This window comes from Oncorhynchus tshawytscha, linkage group LG19 (assembly GCF_018296145.1).
Source record: "Oncorhynchus tshawytscha isolate Ot180627B linkage group LG19, Otsh_v2.0, whole genome shotgun sequence".
NCBI classification, from domain to species: Eukaryota; Metazoa; Chordata; class Actinopteri; order Salmoniformes; family Salmonidae; genus Oncorhynchus; species Oncorhynchus tshawytscha.
The window spans coordinates 22,827,663-22,835,725 of NC_056447.1; positions in this window are offsets into that span (position 1 = coordinate 22,827,663).

The window sequence follows — 8,063 nt, forward strand, 5'->3', positions numbered from 1 at the left end:
CCGCCTGAAAATAGAAAAATAATTGTAGTTAATTGGAAGAATACTACTACTAAGGTATCTACCTTTGGAAAGACATGCATTGTTGGACATGGTAGTTTGCTGTTTGTTTGAATGTCGACATTAGGAGTCAAACAATTGGCTCGACATATGGTGGTTAAACAACACGTTATAAACCATCTTTATAGAACACCTGCTAGGTGTATATTCTCTGCACTGAACATTACTAACAGGGAAACATGATAAGCTACCACAGAGAATTATTAAAATGAGACATTTTAGTTCTGCCCAGCACTAGCTCAGCATAAGAAATTCCTAAAAAGCATGCCAGTGCTTTCCAGACACATTCCCAAAAGGATTCATGTCTAAACAACATACCGTATGTTTACTTGAAGACCACATAAAGCATATAAATATTAAATAGAATATTATTAACCTTAAGGAAAACAGGTTTAAAAGCTTAATGAGTGGGTGAAGTACAATAGAAGTGTCTATTCTCATATATTCAAATCAAATCAAATCAAATTTTATTTGTCACATACACATGGTTAGCAGATGTTAATGCGAGTGTAGCGAAATGCTTGTGCTTCTAGTTCCGACAATGCAGTAATAACCAACAAGTAATCTAACTAACAATTCCAAAACTACTGTCTTATACACAGTGTAAGGGGATAAAGAATATGTACATAAGGATATATGAATGAGTGATGGTACAGAGCAGCATAGGCAAGATACAGTAGCTGATATCGAGTACAGTATATACATATGAGATGAGTATGTAAACAAAGTGGCATAGTTAAAGTGGCTAGTGATACATGTATTACATAAGGATGCAGTCGATGATATAGAGTACAGTATATACGTATGCATATGAGATGAATAATGTAGGGTATGTAAACATTATATAAGGTAGCATTGTTTAAAGTGGCTAGTGATATATTTACATCATTTCCCATCAATTCCCATTATTAAAGTGGCTGGAGTTGAGTCAGTGTCAGTGTCAGTGTGTTGGCAGCAGCCACTCAATGTTAGTGGTGGCTGTTTAACAGTCTGATGGCCTTGAGATAGAAGCTGTTTTTCAGTCTCTCGGTCCCAGCTTTGATGCACCTGTACTGACCTCGCCTTCTGGATGATAGCGGGGTGAACAGGCAGTGGCTCGGGTGGTTGATGTCCTTGATGATCTTTATGGCCTTCCTGTAACATCGGGTGGTGTAGGTGTCCTGGAGGGCAGGTAGTTTGCCCCGGTAATGCGTTGTGCAGACCTCACTACCCTCTGGAGAGCCTTACGGTTGAGGGCGGAGCAGTTGCCGTACCAGGCGGTGATACAGCCCGCCAGGATGCTCTCGATTGTGCATCTGTAGAAGTTTGTGAGTGCTTTTGGTGACAAGCCGAATTTCTTCAGCCTCCTGAGGTTGAAGAGGCGCTGCTGCGCCTTCTTCACGATGCTGTCTGTGTGAGTGGACCAATTCAGTTTGTCTGTGATGTGTATGCCGAGGAACTTAAAACTTGCTACCCTCTCCACTACTGTTCCATCGATGTGGATAGGGGGGTGTTCCCTCTGCTGTTTCCTGAAGTCCACAATCATCTCCTTAGTTTTGTTGACGTTGAGTGTGAGGTTATTTTCCTGACACCACACTCCGAGGGCCCTCACCTCCTCCCTGTAGGCCGTCTCGTCGTTGTTGGTAATCAAGCCTACCACTGTTGTGTCGTCCGCAAACTTGATGATTGAGTCGGAGGCGTGCGTGGCCACGCAGTCGTGGGTGAACAGGGAGTACAGGAGAGGGCTCAGAACGCACCCTTGTGGGGCCCCAGTGTTGAGGATCAGCGGGGAGGAGATGTTGTTGCCTACCCTCACCACCTGGGGCGGCCCGTCAGGAAGTCCAGTACCCAGTTGCACAGGGCGGGGTCGAGACCCAGGGTCAAGGTCAAGACATCCTGGTCCGTGACTGGGCTGGATTTCTTCCTGTAGTCCGTGATTGACTGTAGACACTGCCACATGCCTCTTGTGTCTGAGCCGTTGAATTGAGATTCTACTTTGTCTCTTTACTGACGCTTAGCTTGTTTAATAGCCTTGCGGAGGGGATAGCTGCACTGTTTGTATTCAGTCATGTTACCAGACACCTTGCCCTGATTAAAAGCAGTGGTTCGCGCTTTCAGTTTCACACGAATGCTGCCATCAATCCACGGTTTCTGGTTAGGGAATGTTTTAATCGTTGCTATGGGAACGACATCTTCAACGCACGTTCTAATGAACTCGCACACCGAATCAGCGTATTCGTCAATATTGTTATCTGACGCAATACGAAACATCTCCCAGTCCACGTGATGGAAGCAGTCTTGGAGTGTGGAGTCAGCTTGGTCAGACCAGCGTTGAACAGACCTCAGCGTGGGAGCCTCTTGTTTTAGTTTCTGTCTGTAGGCAGGGATCAACAAAATGGAGTCGTGGTCAGCTTTTCCGAAAGGGGGGCGGGGCAGGGCCTTATATGCGTCGCGGAAGTTAGAGTAACAATGATCCAAGGTCTTTCCACCCCTGGTTGCGCAATCGATATGCTGATAAAATTTAGGGAGTCTTGTTTTCAGATTAGCCTTGTTAAAATCCCCAGCTACAATGAATGCAGCCTCCGGATAAATCGTTTCCAGTTTGCAGAGAGTTAAATAAAGTTTGTTCAGAGCCATCGATGTGTCTGCTTGGGGGGGATATATACGGCTCTGATTATAATCGAAGAGAATTCTCTTGGTAGATAATGCGGTCTACATTTGATTGTGAGGAGTTCTAAATCAGGTGAACAGAAGGATTTGAGTTCCTGTATGTTTCTTTCATCACACCATGTCACGTTAGTCATAAGGCATACGCCGCCGCCCCTCTTCTTACCAGAAAGATGTTTGTTTCTGTCGGCGCGATGCGTGGAGAAACCCGTTGGCTGCACCGCCTCGGATAGCGTCTCTCCAGTGAGCCATGTTTCCGTGAAGCAAAGAACGTTACAGTCTCTGATGTCCCTCTGGAATGCTACCCTTGCTCGGATTTCATCAACCTTGTTGTCAAGAGACTGGACATTGGCAAGAAGAATGCTAGGGAGTGGTGCACGGTGTGCCCGTCTCCGGAGTCTGACCAGAAGACCGCCTCGTTTCCCTCTTTTTTAGAGTCGTTTTTTTGGGTCGCTGCATGGAATCCACTCCGTTGTCATGTTTGTAAGGCAGAACACAGGATCCGCATCGCGAAAAACATATTCTTGGCCGTACTGATGGTGAGTTGACGCTGATCTTATATTCAGTAGTTCTTCTCGACTGTATGTAATGAAACCTAAGATGACCTGGGGTACTAGTGTACTAGTGTAAGAAATAACACGTAAAAAAAAACATAAAACTGCATAGTTTCCTAGGAAAGCATAGTTTCCTAGGAAAGCATAGTTTCCTAGGAACGCGAAGCGGCGGCCATCTCTGTCGGCGCCGGAATTCAACACAATATCAATCCAATTCAACAAAAACATCAATATAATTTACACAAATATCAATCCAATAACCTCCTCTCATTCCAGAGAATGAGTGTTTCAAATCTGCTTTAGGCTTAGTCAGAGTGCACATTTAGTGAGTGAAAGCCATCCAGACATCTGTTGCTCTTTTCAGTCTCCTTCACTTGTAATTCAAATCCGGGTTTTCTCTCCGGAGGGCTATCTTTAATAAATGGAGGTGGAAATTAAAAGTAATCTAACTGAAGCCCACCATCAATCAGACCCCCCCCACACGTCTCACAGTTCTACATTTTCAAATAAAGTAAAATAAAATTGTATTTGTCACATGCGCTGAATACAATGGGTGTAGACTTTACTGTGGAATGCCTTCTTATGAGCCCTTCCAAACGATGCAGAGTTAAAAGGCAGATATGTACATTAAAGCAGGGTAAATTGGCGAGGCATAGATAATAATACAAGTATAAAGAACAGGGTAGCAGCAGCATATGATGAGTATAAAAGTGTGTGTGTGTGTTTGTGTTGTGTCGGTATGCATGTGCACTCTTAGAAAAAAAGTTCCAAAAGCAATATTAGGCTGTCCTCATAGGATAACCATTTTTGGTTACAAGTGGATCCCCTTTGGGTCCCATGTAGAACTATCTGTGGAATTGGTTCTATATTGAACCCAAAAGGGTTCTACCTGGAACCAAAAATGTTTCATCGAAGGGTTCTCCTATGGGGACAGCTAAAGAACCCTTTCAGGTTTTAGATAGCAGCTTTTTTTTCGAAGAGTGTGTGACGTGTGTGTGTGGGGGTGGGGGGGGGGGTTGTGTGAGTGTATGTGTATAAAGTGTGTATATATAGTTTTGTGAGTGTGCATAGAGTCAGTGCAAGATAGGGTCAGTGCAGATAGTGCAGGTAATCATTTAATTAACTATTTAGCAGTCTTATGGCTATTTAGCAGTCTTATGACTTAGGGGGTAGAAGCTGTCTTGGAGCCTGTTGGTCTGAGAGCCGGTCCTCCGGTATCGTTTGCGGGTAGCAGAGTGAGGGTAGCAGAGTGAACAGACTCTGGCTTGGGTGAGTTGAGTCTTTAGCAAGGCTAGGGGCTTCTTCTGACACGGCCTGATATAGAGGTCCTGGATGGCAGCGAGCTTTGCCCCAATGATGTACTGGGCTGTCCGCATCACCGTCTGTAGCGCTTCGCGGTCGAGGGTGGTGCATTTGCCACACCAAGCGGTGATGCAGCCATTCAAGATGCTCTCGATGGTACAGCTGTAGAACTTTTTAAGGATCCGAGGACCTATTCCAAATCTGTTCAGCCTCCTGAGGGGGAAGAGGTGCTGTCGTGCCCTCTTCACGACTGTGCAGTGTGTGTGTGGACCATGTTAAGTCCTTAGTGATGTGGATGCCAAGGAACTTGAAGCTCTCGACCCGCTCCACTACAGCCCTGTCAACGTGGATGGGGGTGTGCTCTCCCCTATTTCTCCTGTAGACCATAATCAGCTCTTTGGTCTTCCTGACATTGAGGGAGAGGTTGTTGGCCTGGCACCACACTGCTAAGTCCCTGACCTCCTCTCTATAGGCTGTCTTATCGCCGTCGGTGATCAGGCCTACCACCGTTGTGTCGTCAGCAAACTTAATGATGATGTATGAGTCTTGCATCGCCACGCAGTCATGGGTTAACACGGAGTACAGGAGAGGACTAAGCATACACCCCTGAGGGTCCTTCATGTTGTCGGTCAGCGTGGCGGAGGTGTTGTTGTCTACCCTCACCACCTGGGCCCGGCCTGTCAGGAGATCCTGGATTCAGTTGCAGAGTGAGGTGTTCATCCCCAGGGTCCCCAGCTTGGTGATGAGTTTGGAGGGGATTATGGTGTTGAACGCTGAGCTTTAATCTATGAACGGCATTCTCACATAATTATTTCCCCTCTTGTCCAGGTGGGAGTGGGCAGTGTGAAGTGCAATTGAGACAGCGTCATTTGTGGATCTGTTGGGGCTGTATGTGAATTGGAGTGGGTCCAGATTGTCTGAGATGATGGTGTTGAGGTATGTCATGACCAGCCTTTCAAAGCACTTAATAATTACAGATATGAGTGCTACAGGGCAATAGTCATTTAGTCAGGTTACCTTGGTTACCTTTAATTATGTTGGGCTGTTTGGCTGAAGCAATTTCATATCATCACTATGCAGAGTGTAGTCCATGAGCCAGATCCCCAAGTTTGGGCTGTTGGGCTCACATGGGCCGACGATGTCTCATAGTGATTTTCTTGAAGGTCTATGTCCCTAGAGTTGGAACATGTGTGAGGCAATGGCAGTGAGGAAATGGCAGCTTTATCTGTGTTATCACTCTTTCTTTCATCCCTCCATCCCATTCATTTTTCCCAGTGGTGTAAAATACTTAATAAAAATACTATAAAGTACTACTTAAGTAGTTTTTGGTGTGTATGTACTTTACTGTTTACTTCACTACATTCCTAAAGAAAATGATGTACATTTTACTCCATACTTTTTCCCTGAAAACCAAAAGTAGTCCTTATATTTTGAATGCTTAGCAGGAAATGGAAATGGTCCAATTCACTCACCTATATCAAGAGATCATCCATGGTCATCCCTACTGCCTCTGATCTGGTGGACTCACTAAACACAAATGCTTAGTTTGTAAATCATGTCTGCATGTTGTATTATGTCCCTGGCTATCCATAAATACATTTTAAAAAACAAGAAAATTGTGCTCTATGGTATGCTGAATATAAGTCATTTCAAATTATTTGGACTTTTACTTTTGATACTTAAGCATATATTTTTGCATTTACAATGATACTTAAGTATATTTAAAACAAAATACTTTTAGACTTTTACTCAATAGTATTTTACTGGGTGACTTTCACTTTTACTTGAGTCATTTTCTATTAAGGTATTGTGGTGTCCCAGGAGGTCTATCCCAGGGGAGGGTAATAGAGGGGAGGTACGTGAGGCGACGTTGGCTCCCTCTACTGGGAATACGGGAGCTGGGCACCCCGACACAGACAGCTCTAAGTGGAGGTAATTGGAGGAAAGTGCCAACCAGGCGTGGAGGCCAAATAAAAGGAGCACGGTGGCACACCGCAGGAGAGAAGGGGGAGAGACTGACACCAAGTAAAAGTAGAGAAGAAGGACTGAGCGAAACCGAAGTGATTTTCTTTGCTATATTTATTTTCTGTCTTAGTAAAGTTGTTTTTGCGGACAAAAGCCCTGTCTCTGTGTCAATCTCTGCATGCTCAACCCAACACCCCACGGTTTACCACATATGGTGGAGAATGCTGGCATCTCAGTAGCTTTGGGTGCCGTGGGGTCGAGCGTATGGAGATTACCATGGAGGAGCTGGTGGCTCAATTCATCCTCAGCCATCAGAAGCAACAGGCTCTCCAGGACCAAGCACTGGAGGAGCAACACCAACAAAACTGCAGACTGGTAGCGGAGGTAGCCCAGTTGAAGGTTGGGAGGGCTCAGGAGTCTGGCCGGAATCAGTTCCTGGTTCAGTTAAGGGAGGAAGATGACTTGGAGTCGTATTTGTTCACCTTCAAGAGGATGGCACAGCGGGAAGGATGGCCCAAGAGGGCCAGCCTTGTTGGCACCCTACCTCTCTGGGAAGGCCCAGAAGGCCTAAGTTGATTTGAAAACTGACCAGGCTGCGAATTATGAGGGACTCAAACAGGAGATACTGAGCCGTTATGATTTCAATCTCGCACGCCGTGAACAACTGGTCCACAACTGGGCCTTTGACCCCAACCGTTCCCCCCGGGCTCAGATGAGCGACCTGGTGTGCCTGACCAAGGGCTGGCTACTGACGGAAGTACCGTCCCTCCCGATGCTCGACAAGCTCGTCCTGGAAAAATACCTTCGGGCCCTGCCATATGAGATGAAGAAGACGGTGAGCATGCAGAGCCTGGAGGAATTGCTGACCGCGGTGGAAATTCACCAGAACACCCAGGATCTGCTGAAAGGTGCCCAAGCGGAGAGAGGATACGCTGTGAGGGGGACGAACAACACAGAGGCGAGGAGCTGAAGAGGGCCCGGACAGAACCAGCCGAGGCTGTAAAGCGGGAGGGTGACCCAAACCGAAGCCGGTGGCTGCTGGACCCAGATCAGTCGAGCTATACCTCACGTGGAGCTATCCGTGCCGGGAGGGGGCTATGCCCTCCGCATCTCCCAGCTCTAGGGTAACCCGGATGGCGAGTTAAGTCACCTCCTGTTGGGCGCACACCGAGACAGCCCCTCCGGAGGGTTCCTGTGCGAATAAATGGCATCGACACCAGTGCTCTGCTGGACTCCGGCAGCATGGTGACCCTGGCCCACCGGGGAACAAGGAGGTGACAGTGTCCTGGGGACACGAAGAGGTATCCAACGGTGCCAGTGAGGATAACCACCCCAAGGGGGGAGTGCCAGATGCACGTGGGAGCTGTTCCTAATAACCTATCCGTGTCCATTCTCCTAGGTCGAAAAAGCCCTCTCTTCCAGGCACTGTGGAGGAGGGACCTGGGAAGGCGAGCACGGGAGGTAGGAAGAAAAGAAAAACGGACGGTGGCCTGTGCAACCCAACCCCCGCCACAAGAGGTGTCCACTGGGCCCGAGTCG